The sequence below is a fragment of the Dermacentor silvarum genome, chromosome 3 (genome assembly GCF_013339745.2).
Source record: "Dermacentor silvarum isolate Dsil-2018 chromosome 3, BIME_Dsil_1.4, whole genome shotgun sequence".
In the NCBI taxonomy this organism is placed as follows: Eukaryota; Metazoa; Arthropoda; class Arachnida; order Ixodida; family Ixodidae; genus Dermacentor; species Dermacentor silvarum.
In genome coordinates this window covers 103,715,096-103,730,764 of record NC_051156.1, presented here as the reverse complement: position 1 = coordinate 103,730,764, position 15,669 = coordinate 103,715,096, and the positions used below count along the sequence as shown (strand labels likewise).

Below are 15,669 nucleotides of genomic sequence, written 5' to 3'. Positions count from 1 at the left end.
TTATTCACGTATCGCAAAGCTTAAATTCTTTACTAATTTTACATCTAGCTGGGATATTGCGTTCTAATCAGCATGCTCCTGGTGGATGCTGATAGGCTGGTCTCGTCATCTACTTCTATATAATACTCGTAATGACATACAATAACAGACAACCTGCTACTGGCCTACATTGTCTATGTGAAGAGTTTAGAACGTACCGCAAAGTGGCTTAATTTCCCAAATAATGCTAATCGGGTTTTACAAATGCACACAGAATAATTTGAGAGTTCGAGGCCACGGCATGCACGCATTGAAACAGGGAGTGTTTGAACTTCTTCCACTCGCCTGACCGACAATTCATCACCATCTCATCTGATCCTCACGAGCTTCCGGCCGTTCGTCTCTTTGATTAAAACTACTGTGCCGTTAGGACGTGCCGTCTCTTTAACGTCATCTACTTCTATATAATACTCGTAATGACATACAATAACAGACAACCTGCTACTGGCCTACATTGTCTATGTGAAGAGTTTAGAACGTACCGCAAAGTGGCTTAATTTCCCAAATAATGCTAATCGGGTTTTACAAATGCACACAGAATAATTTGAGAGTTCGAGGCCACGGCATGCACGCATTGAAACAGGGAGTGTTTGAACTTCTTCCACTCGCCTGACCGACAATTCATCACCATCTCATCTGATCCTCACGAGCTTCCGGCCGTTCGTCTCTTTGATTAAAACTACTGTGCCGTTAGGACGTGCCGTCTCTTTAACAAGACAGCGTGGTCGCCGGCGGAACCTGAGGTCCACCACATGGTGCCGACCGGAACCTTGAAGACTCAAGGTATCGCGCTGCAAACCCTGCGCCTATGAGAGTTCCCGTCTGCCAACTGACTCATGAAATGGCTACTCCGGTGAAGGCGCGCTCGCAATGGATAGCATCCTAAACGAAGTGGAAGGCGCCGTACGAGGCACTACGTAGGACTGCGTCTTTAGCTTCGCGCCTGACGAGCAACCAAACTTCTGTCACCGTCAAGTCTAAGCTGCCGCTCCTAGAACTGACGAAGCTCGATGGAAACCGAAAAGGAGGCAGCGTTTTTGGACGCAGTCTTTCATAGCTGTGCACAATAACGAAGAGCTCGGCTCTGCTGACAAGTTTGATTACCAGAGCGCACTCGTTAGTGGAGCTGCCGCTGGAACCACATCTGGACTCTGGGCAACTGAAGGATGTCATAAGGACGCAGTTGAAATCCTCAAGGAAACACTTCGGAGATAAAAGTATCATCGTTCAAGAGCACCCCCGAAGTCTTCTCAATTGGAGGACGGTCTCGTCGTCATGCAACTTCGACACCTATATGGCCAAATACAAGAGTATCTAAGGAGTCTCCAAGCCCTCGGAACCAGCCCCGTTAATTACTGTTTGTGTTAGGGGACGTTCTCTTGCGACGACCATCAGACTTGGTGCTGAAGTATTACGAGCTTTACAAGCCGCTGACTGCTTCCAATGCTGGACCGACGACTCAAGCAGAAGGTGACACAAAGCAACGGATGGCAAAAGAAGTGAGAGAACTAGATTGTCTGCTGCAGTACCTGTATCATCAACTTGATTGCTGGGAAGCTCTGACCCAACAGTCATCTTCTAAAGCATCTGAAAGCTTTCAGAAAATTAAACGGAGACCAAGGTATTTTCGACAGCACAGGGTGTCATCAACGGCGGCTCTACAGAGCGTGGCAGAGGAGCCTGGCTTGTGCCTGTTTTGCAAATCGGGCAAGCATCGCGCCGAGATCTGCAACAACAAAGACGCAAGTTTGACATGCAAGAGGCAGATTCTCACCAAGGCCGACCGATGGTTTCGATGTCTGAAGCAAGGTCACGTGGCGAAGGATTGTAGTGGACAAAGATGCAATAGATGGTCCCGAAGGTATGTCACCTCCGTATGTTCCCCGGATTTCATAAGCAAAGTGAGTGTGGTTTCTGCGCCTTCTTTCTCAAAAAGCGAACTCCGTCTTACTGCTGCAGACACTGACGGCGAGAGTTGCAGGCACGGCATTATCAAAGTACTGCAGCATCCTTTTCGACACCTCACCCCACTCCAACCCGCGGAATATGCAGCTTTATTAAGGCCAGAACCTTGTGTCTCATGGTGAGGTCTCCGTTTCAAGGCCCTTACGAAACCGCGTCGTCGACACGAAATGCTTCTCTTAGGATAACACGAATAATGCGCTCAAAACCGCGATTAAGGGTGGAAGAATGTTTAAGCAAGTGAACTGATATGATAATGGGTATACAGCGAGCTGAATGATATGAATTAAGAGTGAATTGATGGTGAATTAAAGAGGTTTAGTTGGGTGATAAAGTCAAACGAAAGGTAATGATGACGAGTGCGCTAAGGTAATGAAGAGTAAATGACAGTGAATTAGGAGTGAATGAAGGTGAATCAAGTGGTGATAGCGGGTATCGAGAGTGAATCAAGTGTGAATTGATTCACATGAATCAAGGGATTATGGAGTAGGGGAGTGACTTGCAAAAAAATTTTAGATTTGAGGGTCGAAGTGAGAGTGACTCGGCAAACAAGAGCGCTGAATCACGGTTCGAGTTTGGTGAATCATGCGAAGCGTGACTTGCAAAAATGACTAAATTGTGGTTTCGTAGTGATGAACACTCGGCAAAAAAAAAAAAACGTGGTCGTCGGGTCAATGAGATAGCGGCACTCGAGCTTTCGCCTTTAAGTCGTCTTATTTGTAGCAATAAGGGACCCCTAGTAAGTTTTACTACCTATGCATCACGCACACTGCGTCCAAAAACGCTGCCTCATTTGGCAAGAAAAATCGGTGACTGCGTGAGTTTTTGAAAGACAGAAGACGATGAGAAGAGTCACTCTCTTCATCATCGCTGAAAAGAATATTTTTCTAAAACACGCAAAACTTCTTCCAGCGCGCATATTTGAAGGTCTCCTTCAAAATCATCTTAATCAATTTCCGTCTCACTTGGTTATTTCTACGGACGCAGCACAAAATACCGAAAAGGCCAGAGTGGGCATCTTTTCAAATCAGCTTAACTGGTCTTTTGCTCTGCGTCTTGCGGATTACACCCCAGTACTTCTTGCAGAATTTCTGGCCATTATTCCAGCCATGAGAAAATTGGGTCCTCAGGCATCGAAAGTAATAATTGTTACCGATGCGCTGTCGGTTTGTACACATTTAACTTCTACTAATGGGTCACACCTTCTGAGTATATTTTCCACTCTTGTCCCAGACAATTTGTCTGAAGTGCGCTTTGTCTGGGTCCCCGGTCACAGAAGAATTTCTTTAAATGAATCAGCTGACTCACTGACATCATCGTCACTGAATGGTCCTGTCTTAATTATTCTTCCTGATGTCGCTTTTATAACAGGAGATATATTTAAACGCCTTTTATTTCTAAATTGCAATAAATCATCCCTACTATCCGCACATGATTTTCGACATCTAAATTTCCGGTGCAACACGAGCAAATGCCTTTCACGACAATGCGAGGTGACATTATCAAGTTTCCGTTGAAGAGTTCGCTGCCTAAATTTTCACCTTCATAGATCTGGTTTATCCATATCTATTTATCTGCTCTTTTTGTAATGAAAGAGTAACTATTGACCATTTCTTTCTTGCCGCCGCTTCTCCTTCCTCCGCAGAATGTTCCACATATTTCCTACAAGTAAACTGGGGTTAGCGCTTACTGCATCAAACATTTTGTTCTTTGGTGAGTGTCAATTAGGCACAAGCCATGTATCGATGATCACTGCTATCCACAAGTTTATTGAAGCGTCAGGAAGGCTTGACTGCTAGGGTACCAACCGTAGAACACTTCACTTGATTTTTTTCCCTAAATTTATGAATAAGCCCTCTCAAAATTTCTATTGGCATTGAGTTGATTATTGAGTCGTGTTAAATGTTTGCCTTTACCCCCCTTTGCTATTCTGTTAGGCGTACATTTCAAATAACCTAATGTGGCCAATCCCCCCTCTGGGTACTAGCCATGTGTGGAGGCAACAACAACAAAGACAGATCAGCACATTACCCGCCGTGGCTGCTTAGTGGCCATGGGGGAGGAAGAAGAAGTGATCGTAGCGATCTGCCTCAGCTCCGATCTCTCAGTGTATCCCTGTGATTTTCTCGTGATTTCTGCAATCAGAGACAAGAACACTGGGGGACGTTTTCCCTTAGGATGGGGGATAAAAACCCCTCCCAGCAATGGGGCCCTGGACGACCACATCCTTGTGCCTCCGATGTGAGTGACCGCTTCGGCCCCAGCGTCGTCGACATTGATACTTCCGATGGCTATTCCACTGAAGATATGGCCTCGGATAGCGACTTCACCGTTGTCTCAAGCCGCCGTTTGAAGAGGAAGATCAGAAGGACATCACCGACCGGTCGGCAGCCACCGAAAAAGGCGAGTGGCATGCTGTCATACACAATCTCGTATGTACCAACAACGACGACAGACATCTTGAACTCTCTGAATAGGCAGAGCTTGACGGAGTTTTTTGAACTTGTCGCCCCTGGCCAAGTTGAAGAGATACGTATAAATGCTCAAAAGAACATCCTGTCTGTGGAAGTCAATACACAGACCATACTGGACACACTAAAAGCAATTGGTCAGTTGGGCAACATTCCGGTCCGCGCATTCTCCGCGTATGAGAAGGAAACTACAACAGGCGTCATCTACGATGTGGACGAAGACATTACTGACTCCAGCCTTGAAAAATTGCTCTCATCGTCGGCTCCTGTACTTGGCTTTCACCGCTTTGGACGGTCCCGATGTGTGAAAGTAGTGTTTCAGTCGGAGACCTTGCCTACACACGTCAAGGTTGGATACGTGAGGCATTCGGTACGTCCTTACGTGCCGAGGCCTCTCCAATGTCATAAATGCTTAAAATTTGGGCATGTAAGTGCAGTTTGCAAAGGTGTGGTAACATGCAAACGATGCGGTGGATCTCACGAAGATGATAACTGCAGCGTTGATGCAAAATGTCCAAACTGTTCGGGCGCCCATGATGCTACATCAAAGGAATGTCCCAAGATGAGGAACGAAATAAGTATCATGAAGAAGATGGTTAGAGACCGTTCCACACACAGAGAAGCTGCAAGGGCTGTCCAGCGCCGTAGGCGTCGTTCACGACACCAACGACGACGACGAAGCAGCAGTGCTCATCAAGTAGAAAAACCAACACCCAAAGTACAGTCTTCATCACCTCCTCGCCCGATCTTGCCGGCCAGAAATGAAGACACGCGTACTCTTCAATGCCCTTACAGAACGCGAAAGTGCAAGGTCACCAGTCATTAGCCCCGAATACATCGGAGGCAGAATGGCCATCGTTACCATCGAGACCCACGATTACGCCTCCGTCGCACAGTGCTGCTGCTTGCAATGAAGAGAATCGAAAGATGGATGAAGTTGACGTCAAGGCTATGTTAAAAAATTTGATGGGTTCGATGCGCAAGATCCTTGGCAACCTCAACAGCCCGGCTGCTAAGGCTGCTGTACAGCTACTTGAGGTGTTGGAGCCACTTCTAGTGGTTCTTCAATAAGCGAATATGGCATTGATGTTTGAGGAACGCATACGTCAGTCGCTTCTTATGCAATGGAACGCCAGAGGTCTACGTGGTCGTCTGCCGGATTTCAGACAGCGTTTGTTTAAGTACCAATTTCCAGTTATTGTTATATGCGAGCCAAACATGGATTCCACGTTCCGTATCTCTGGGTATATCCAGGAATGGTCTCGCAGCGACCAACGTGCAAGCAAAGTACTAGTTTGTATACGCCGCGATCTGACGTACTTTAGACATAACATCATGCCGCATACTACCAATGATTACGTATGCCTGACTATAAAACACAAAAGGCGAACGTTCTCTGTAATTGGTGGATACATCCATCCAAGAGCGAAGATTGACTGCTCCTACCTGACGTCTGTGCTGCAAACCGCACGAGGTCCGCACGTTGTGATTGGTGACTTTAATGCACATCATCCCATATGGGGTAGCGCTGTAGTGAACTGTCGTGGCAGAGATTTGGCCGACTTCATGTGTAATCAGGGACTCAGTGTGCTCAACGACGGGTCACCTACATTCATTCGTGGAACTTCTTACAGCAGCTGCCTTGATCTTACTTTTGTGTCCAGAAGCCTTCTGTCAACTGCATGTTGGTCCACGGATGTAGAAACTCATGGAAGTGACCACCTCCCAACATACGTTCAATTTAGCTGGTTCCGCCGATCAGCCTCACGATGCATACACCAAACAGACTGGACTTTATTTAAGGCATCTATCAAAACCAGATGTCAGTGCCCGCCTACACCATCCGAGGCTGAGGACATCATTTCTACTTCTCTGCGTGACACAACGAAACAAGTTAACCTACCAATGCGCAGATCAGCGATCGATTCACAATACGAGGCTCTTCGTGCAATCCGCCGCCGCGCAGAACGACGATACAGAAGAACGAAGTCTCCGTCAGACCTTTCAGCCAGTCGCCGAGCGCAACGACACGTTCTTAGACATCTCGACAAGCTTGACAGGCAGCGGTGGCGGACGTTCTGCGGCTCTCTGGACCCAAGACAGCCTTTATCTAAGATCTTGCGGGTAGTACGAAGTCTGCAGACGAGTCCACAACAAAGCCACCCATTCCGTGCCGTGGCTCTACATCAAGGCCGGAGCGAACTGGAGGTGGCCAATGACTACTGTAAACTTGTGGTGGCTACCTCTAATACCGCAATTGAAGCTCTTACCACCATAGCGCCCCCGTCACCTGATGAGTGTCTCGAGGTGCCTTTTACGATGCAAGAACTTGACGCTGCAATTTCAGTCTCCCGACGCTCATCGGCTCCAGGTCCAGACGGAATCACGTACGCTGCACTCCGTCATCTTGGCACAGAAGCACGACAAATCCTGTTGTCCTATTATAACATCTCGTGGGAATCAGGAAATGTTCCTGCCAATTGGAAATGCAGCCGCATTATTGCACTACTCAAACCAGGGAAGTGCCCTAATGAACTTTCATCCTACAGGCCGATCGCCTTAGCCAGCTGCGTCGGCAAAGTAATGGAAAGGATGGTACTGTCTAGATTAGAGTGGTTCTTAGAAAGCAATAACTGCTTTCCCCAATTTATGCATGGATTCAGAAGAGGCCGATCTGCCATTGACGGTGTGGTCAACTTGATCTCCGATGTTGAACAAGAAGGAAGTCGACGCAGATTAGTCGGGGCAGTATTCCTTGACATTAAGGGCGCCTATGACAATGTTCTGCATTACGCGATCATTGATGCGCTTGACGATTTAGGCATTGGTGGCCGACTATATAATTGGATCGTTAGTTATCTCAATGACCGTACCGTATATATGTCGACAAGCGATGGAGACACCGGTCACTATAATATTCACCGCGGTGTTCCCCAAGGAGGAGTTCTCAGTCCGACTCTCTTCAATGTGACATTGCTTGGACTTGCGTCTGAGCTTCCCAACACAGTAAAGATTAGCGCGTATGCCGACGACATATGCATATGGGCATCTGGAGCTACGCGTCCGCAACTGCGTGCGCGTTTGCAACGTGCAGTGACTATTACAGCCACGTACTTACGACGTCAAGGCCTCACACTTTCAACTGAAAAATGTGCAGTGCTTGCCTTCATGCGCAAACAAATGACTAAATATCCGATAGTCGTTAAAGGAACATCGATACCTTACGTAACACACCACAAGTTCCTTGGTGTAACCATCGGCCGTGAACTATCCTGGTCAAGGCACGCCACTGCACTGAAGTCAAAACTGAAGAGTTTTGTCCTTGTGCTTCGGGTGGTGGCAGGAGCAAGATGGGGCCCGTCGGAATCATCTCTTCTTCAATTGTACCAAGCCCTGTTCGTAGGCTATATAACATACAGCATGCCGGTGCTCTTGAACATGAGACCCAGCTGTGTGCGGACGTTAGAGAGCATACAAGCTCAAGGTTTGCGCACGTGCTTGGGCCTACCATGCTGCACCTCAACGAATGGAACCATTGCGGAAGCTCGGGCTTGTCCCATCAACGTATATATGCTCTGCGAACCTCTTCGAGTGCACCTACGCTTGTTGACCCGACATAGGCAACATCCCCTATCAGCACTCCCTGCCACACACCCAAACTGCAGTTTTTCAAGAACTATATTGCGTCATGAGAACATTCTGCCGTTTAGATTCTCTCCCCCATGCATTCCTAGTGCACCTCCGTGGGTCCTACCTACACCGCTTGTTAAACTTCAAATCCCTGGGATTACGAGGAAGTCCTGTGCTTCGTCCATTGGCCTTAAGCAACTTACCCTATCGCACATTTTTACAGCATACAGTGGTACTTCTCACGTGTATACCGATGGCTCTGTTACCCCATGTGCCTCCGCCGCAGCCTTTGTCATCCCGCAAATGTCCATCGCTCGACGGTTTAAATTAGACCACAAGTCCACTTCAACTGCTGCAGAACTTGTTGCTATCCGCGAGGCAATACGATTCCTTGCAAGAGAGCCTCCTCGCATATGGACTTTATTTTGCGACGCCAAACCCGCTCTTCAAGCCATTGAGTGCGTTATGAGACAAGGCCCTTGTTATATTTTAGCTCTAGAAATCGCAGAGCTTCTCGACATTGCGACCAAATGCGGTCACCACGTCACCTTTCAGTGGATACCTGCACACTGTGGCGGGATAGGAAATGAACAAGCAGACGCAGAAGCTAAAATAGCTGTAAATATTGCGCCAGAAGTAAGCATCGCGTTCTCACGAACAGACACGAATGCCCTGCTTCGGTGCGTCATGCGGAACTCTACACTTGAGTGCTGGACCAATCCTGATCGACGACACAAGAGACTGCACAGATGGGACCCAGAAATGAATTTCCGCATGCCTCATAAACTGAAGAGGAGCATAACAAGTCTGCTACACCGGATTCGTCTTGGTGTTGCACTCACGAGGCGTTATACGCATATCATCGGCTGCAGTGACACTGGTCCCAACTGCGATCACTGCCCAGTGCCAGAAACACTTGAGCACATATTTTGCTCATGCCCAGCGTACGCGCGAGAACGGCAGAGCCTCATTTCAACTATTCAGCGAGTGACTAAAAGACCAATGTCTGACGAGATTGTCTTAGGTCCTTGGCCTGACGCCAGCAGCGCAGCTGTGGTCATCGAAGCGACTATAGCCTTCCTTCAAGCCACTGGACTCCATGCACGGCTATAGTATTACCTCAACGGGATGGACATGTACATACGCACCTCCTAATCTTATCATCATCATTCATCGCTCTTTTTATCCCCTCCCCCCTTCCCCAGTGTTGAGTAGCAGGCCAGAGCAAACTAATGCTCAAGCCGACCTCTCTGCCTTTCTTCAAATAAACCTCTCTCTCTCTCTAGTGGCCATGGTGTTGGGCTGCTAAGCACGAGGTCGCGGGATCGAATACCGACCACGGCGGTGGCATTTCGATGGGGTCGAAATGCGGAAACACCCGTGTACTTAGATTTAGGTGCACGTTAACGAACACCAGGTGGTCCAAATTTTCCGGAGTCCCCCACTACGGCGTACCTCATAATCAGATCGTGGTTTTGGCACGGAAAACCCCATAATCTAATTTTTTATATCAGTACATTGAAATTGAAGATTTGGAAGTTGAGGCTATCTGTAGTGAGCACATTCCCATGCCAAATGGTCATGTGATAGCGAAGATGAAGACAACTGGGTTAAAGAGTTAAATACACGAGCCCCTTCTTTACAAGGAGATACTAGAACCTTGGTAGTCATCCTTGTGGATTCGGACTATTGTTGGAAACTTAAAAAACTTAAAGCAGTACAGACTAAACTAAGCAGGACTGTGCACGTGCCACTCCCTTTCCCTGGAAACACCATTGATTGCTCCAGCGTAACTGTGCTCCAAACCTATGTAGAAGAGGACACTGTTTCGGAAGCACTGACCCGACTTTGTGAACTATAAAGTCTCGGTATCGGAGATGAGGAAGAGAGCGTGCTAAATAGTGACCTGATGATACAAGAATTTGAGAGAAACCTTACCAGAAAGGATGGTCGCTATCAAAGCGCCCTGCCATGGAAGAAAACGGTAGACCTGGCAGACAGCTCCTCTGTTGCGACAAAACGACTGGTCTGCTTGATGTGTAAGATCAAGGACTCACGGGCTCTTGGAAAAATACACCACGATCCGCGAATATCTAGAAGAAGGGTCTGCCCAAAGTACTTTAATTTCAGGTTTCTCTCATCCCCTTCGACTCGTATTATGTTCATCATCAAGTGGTGATCAAACAAAAGCGGACAGCTACGAAGCTTCGCATCGTTTTCGATTACTCTTCGCACGCATGTGGCGTGAAGTCGTTAAGCAGGAAATCTGGAACCCAGACATTGCTACATCCCTCTTACGCTTCAGACTACACCGGGTCGCTATGACAGCAGATGTCAAAAAGGCGTTCTTTCAATTTTCAGTGAATTTTTCATCAAGAAAGATTCACTGTGGTTTCTATGGTTTAAGATGCCTCCTCAGACAAATCCACCTTTACCAGAACAAGAAGTCTGGAGGATGATCAGTGTTCCGTTCGGAGCAACTTCAAGCACTTTTCTCTTGACAGCTTCGTTGAATCATCAGTTTCGATGCTTTGAGGACCGCTACCCATCGACAGCTCGATTGCGACAAGACTCCATGTACATCGACAATCTTCTGATCTGCGCTGACTCAACAAAAGACGCTATTAAGATGCATGAAGAAATAATCGACATATTCAGACATGCATCTATGAACATAAAGAAATGAAAAAGCAATGACCCTGACGTTACTCCCCAATTTCAAGAGAAAATTACCTCACCGGAAAGAACGCTTTGTGCGCCGGAAGGAACACACAAACTTCTTGGATTGTCCTGCAGCAGTTATATGCACACTTTCTCTTTCCATCCTGCGAGCATGATGCACCTAATTTCAAAGCACAAAGTGGCCAAGAGTTTCGATCTTCAAGCCGTGGCGCGAGTTTATGGCCGATTAGGTTTTCTGTCTCCTTTCCTTGTGCGAGCAAATATCCTCTTACAAGAACTTTAGAGAGCGAATAATTGGTGGGCGAAGCTTTTCCTTCATATCTAGCTGACGCACGGGCATAATTGAGTCGGGAAGTGACCCATCATCAAGCCTTCAGCATCCCTAGATTTATGGGCGTCAAAATGGCAAGTCCAATCAGTAAGACGAACCTGCTCATCTTTGCCGACACAAGCGAATCAGCCTACGGAGCTGTTGCCGACGCATTCATGTATGATTCTATGATTCTACAGGCAGTACTCGAATTACTATTCTCGAATTACTATTACCTTCGCAACGACAGGAGTGGCACCAATCAAAACAATACCGCTGGCTCGGCTTGAGCTAATGTCTGCGTTGGTAGCGGCTCGCATGTACCGCTACCTTTCAAGCAATTGCAAGTCTTTAATGCAGGATTTTGCGAGTGGCTTGTTCACTCCGTCAAGAATTGCTCACCACGCTGTTAACAGAAGTCGAGGACGTCTTGAATTCACGTCGAATTAATTAAATTATGGGGTTTTACGTGCCAGAACCACGATCTGATTATGAGCTTTGCGCAGAGGCGGTGTCGTACCCAATGAAGTGGTAACTGAGGGGCGACTATTACTAGTTGCATTCACGTCATCTGCCATTCATATACAAAGACGTCACCGAGCACTACCCGTTTTGTCCAATAAGTTTTCTACTAGGTCGACGTCTAACATTTCTGTCACCTTACGAAACATTGAAGACCTGAAAGCCTTTGGGGATCGTTGGCTGAAAGAGTATCTCAGTGAACTGGTGAACTGAGGTACTTCGCCTTGAACAAAGCGAAGCGCACCGACTTGTTAAAGAAAGGCCACTTGGTTATCATCGGAGACAAACGCCGTCCTCGACCAGTTTGGGTCTCCGCAAGAATATAATAATTACACTGCGGATATGACGGAAAGGGCGCATCCTGCTCTCTACGTTTACTATGTGGAGCCTAAATCAGCCATCCTGTTCAGCTGTTATACTAACTCCATCTGCTGGATGGCGTTAGTATAACATGATGCCCCTTAACTCTACTACACCTGGGCATACCGTGCACAGGCATTTAAAGACCGTCACAGTACCCACTACGATCGGGAATGAGCACGAATGACCATCGGCTTACGCTACAAATATATTCGTCTAAAAAATCAGCTATATAACGTAACAACCTGCCTGAGGTCCGCAAGATATATGCTGAGAAATCAGAGAAAATCACAATGCTTCGCTTGCCAGGTACACAACAGCCGCTCTCCCCAGAAGAAGTTCTGCGTTCTTTAGTCCCAAATAACCAGTAGCGAAAAAAGAAACTCAGGAAAAAAGAAACAAGAGACACACGATGTGTGCTTCCCGTGAAAAAGTAAAATAGGTGGTTTACATGACGATTTGTAGCTAATGTAAGAATATTTCGCGGCGAAGCATTTTCGTCAGTCCTTAAAATAAGGGTACTACTCGCATAGACTGCGCCGATCAAAACGGCAAAAGCCTATGCGACGCGCGCTCGCAAACCATAGGCTACTCAGACAGCATCGGTGCAGTGCTTAGTTCGTAAGCGAACGTAGGTACGTGAGCGAGGATCAGAGAATACTTTCTTATTTAAATGAAAAACACGATGCGATAGTCTAAACTTTCTTGACACTTACCTCGCAAATGTAGGAGCTATCCGTTGCCTTCCAGTGATACCGCTTTACTTGGGCTTCCCATCTCTTCCTTCGCTCTGGGTCCTGGGGGAAGCGTAAACAACGAAGCCCTTTACGCGTCGATCCGGTGCACTTGGGAACACAACAGCCCGTCATGTCGACTCGATGCAGTTGACAAGCTTGTCATTCATGCGGCTGAACACTGTCCAGCAAGTAGAAGCGTCAGCGAAGCATCCGCGCGCACTGTGTCTCGAACTAAGCACCGGCACCAAGCAATCGCAACCGCTCGCTGTGATTCAAGATGGCGTCGCAGCGAGAAAGCGGCGGCGCGGGTGCGGTAAAAGGATGGCACCACCCTGAACGGTGGCGCTGGCATCGAGGTACCCTACAAGGAGGAGTGGAGGAAGAGCTTCGAGTCGAGGGCTGTTTGAGAATAGGGGAGTTAGTGCTCCAAATCAATCGAAGGTGTATCAGCCGAACACAAAGAATATTCTTAAGGAAATCAAGGTGTCCCAACAGAACTCCAAAAACAGACGCGTGCTTACGCATTTTATTTTAAGAAGTAATGCAGGGTAGATATCGGGTGTTCAAAATTAAGCTTTATGGTTTTCTTTAATTTAGGAACAGGGAGGCACGTGTAGACCATCTGCGCAAATAAGTTATGTGGCCAGGGGGACACAAAGGGAGATGATAATTATCGCTAGTCAGCAGCCGAATTGATTACAATTGAATAATTAACTTTTTATTGACTGCAGTAAGTGTGTGCGTTTGTATTCAAAAGTTAGAGGCCATCGTGTTTCTACACAGTTTTACTTGGAAGAATTTTTCTAGCATGTCTGTGCTCCGAGATATCGAACTCCAAATTTTAATTGTCGTTCGCATGATTACGCATGCAACTTGCAAGAGAGTGAGGATCGGTGCAAAGCTCCTCCCAGATGTGACGCGGCTGTTGCGTGCGACGTTTAGTCTGACAACGGGGCGGAGGCATTGGCAAAGATAACTGTCCTCCTTCCCCTCACGGCTGGTGAAATGAAAAAAATCGAGGAGTCCGTAAGCGCTGTCGTAACACGCAACCGCGCAGCCTGTAAAGATGGCGGCAGCTGCCATGCCGAGATAATGGCGCGAGCGGAGAAGCCGGAGGGCAGTGCGTGTGCGTAATGGTGACTAGATGACCGGGCATGGTCCTTGCCTGGGCTACGCAAATAAAGTGACTGCTGATTTTTAAGTATTCTAAGTTTTATTGAAATCAAGAGCAACAACTGCACCATCAACAGCAGAAACCTTTTAGCTATGCTAACGAATATTTCATACTGCCGGTTTAAGTTTGGTGTTGTCATGCACAAATCTCATGACAACACTTCACCCATCAAGATTGAATGCCCTAAAAATGTTCAAAATGCCTCCCTTCCACAGCAACACAAAGCATAAACCGCTCTCGCGTCGACTCGATAACTCTGCGCAGTACGACAATTGAAATTTGTAGTCGGATACCTCGGAGCACGGACACGCTCGAATAATTCTTCCGGCTGATACTGTGTAGAAACACAACTGCCTCTAAGTTTTCAATACAAACATACCCACTTACTGCAGTCGACAAAAAATAATTGTTCAATTTTAGTTAATTGGGCTGCTCACAGTGATAATTATCACCTCACTTTGTGCCCACCTGGCCACATAACTTATTTGCACAGGTGGTCTTCGCATGCCTCCCAGTGCCTAATTTTAAGAAAACCACAAAGCTTAGCTTTGAACACCCTGTATTATCAGGCACAGCCGCCAAGCACATGGCTGTATTGGGTAACGTCCCTTTCCTATAAGCTCGGAGAAACCGATACCTGGCTTCGCTACAGGTCTTCTTCCTCTTTCTGTGGTTTCACGTGCAAAAACCAGTTCTGATTATGAGGCACACCATAGTGGAAGGCTCCGGATTAATTTTGACCACCTGGGTTTCTTTAACGTGCACTACAACGCAAGCACACGGGCGTTTTTGCATTTCGCCTCCAACGAAATGCGGCCGCCGCGGCCGGGATTCGATCCCGCGATCTCGTGCTCAGCAGCGCAACGCCTTAACTGACTGAGCCACCACGGCGCGCTACAGGTGTTGCGCTAACCGCATAAAACGCGGGTTCATCGTGAGCAGAAACGGTGAATTTCGGTAAATAAGAAAGGCTACTATCATCATCATCATTGACAGAAGCTGACTCCCCCCTCCCCCCCCCTCAGAAAAAACCTGGATCCGCCCCTGCGTGTGCGGCCTTAAACATTGCCGCGAAATTAAAGAAAAAGCACAATTCGCAAAATTGTCGCTGTCACCCAACGATCCTTAGTTGATTTTTTTACGTTTACTAATTACTTTAAAAACAAACAGCAGTTAAGCACTATTCAGTCACGTGGGCGTAATGTGCAAAATTATCAGAAAAAAATTTAGATGTCAAATATACCACCTGTTTCGATCTCTCGTGGAAATGATAAACTGCGTCAGCACAGTGCGCGGTGAGTCCATTTCTAAATGAAGCCGCTCCATCGCATAATAACTCACTGTGATACTGAATTGGCCAACGTCGTTTTATGCGCATGTGTCAATACGTTTTACAAGCGCACCCTTCGGGGATAACATCGATAACTTGCATAACTTCACACTACTAGACGCCTCCCTTTGATGACCCTCGCTCAAACGCAGTAGGCTTTGCGCATTCGACCAACGCCTCCTACGTACACAGGGCCTGTGCCCTTCGATCCATGGCGTCATGCTACGTTGCCCGACTGCCATAGTACATAACGGGGATGCTCCCGAGTAAGCCGCGGTGATTTTAGACGTCACCACTTTTGTCACGCTAGGGTTGGCAATGGAAATTTCGATCCAAGTATATATCATGACGTCATAAAGCAGATTGCAAAGGCCTGCTATCTAGGAAGCGTTGATTTGACAAACACACGCACTCTCTCTCTCTTCTTGGTACTTACCAGGCTATAAGAAGCT

The 15,669-nt window shown here is 47.2% G+C and overlaps 1 pseudogene; it reads left to right on the top strand.

Moving 5' to 3' along the window:
* Positions 1–11,588: 11,588 nt before the first annotated feature.
* On the top strand, positions 11,589–11,739 carry LOC119446955 (U4 spliceosomal RNA; annotated as a pseudogene).
* Positions 11,740–15,669: the final 3,930 nt, after the last annotated feature.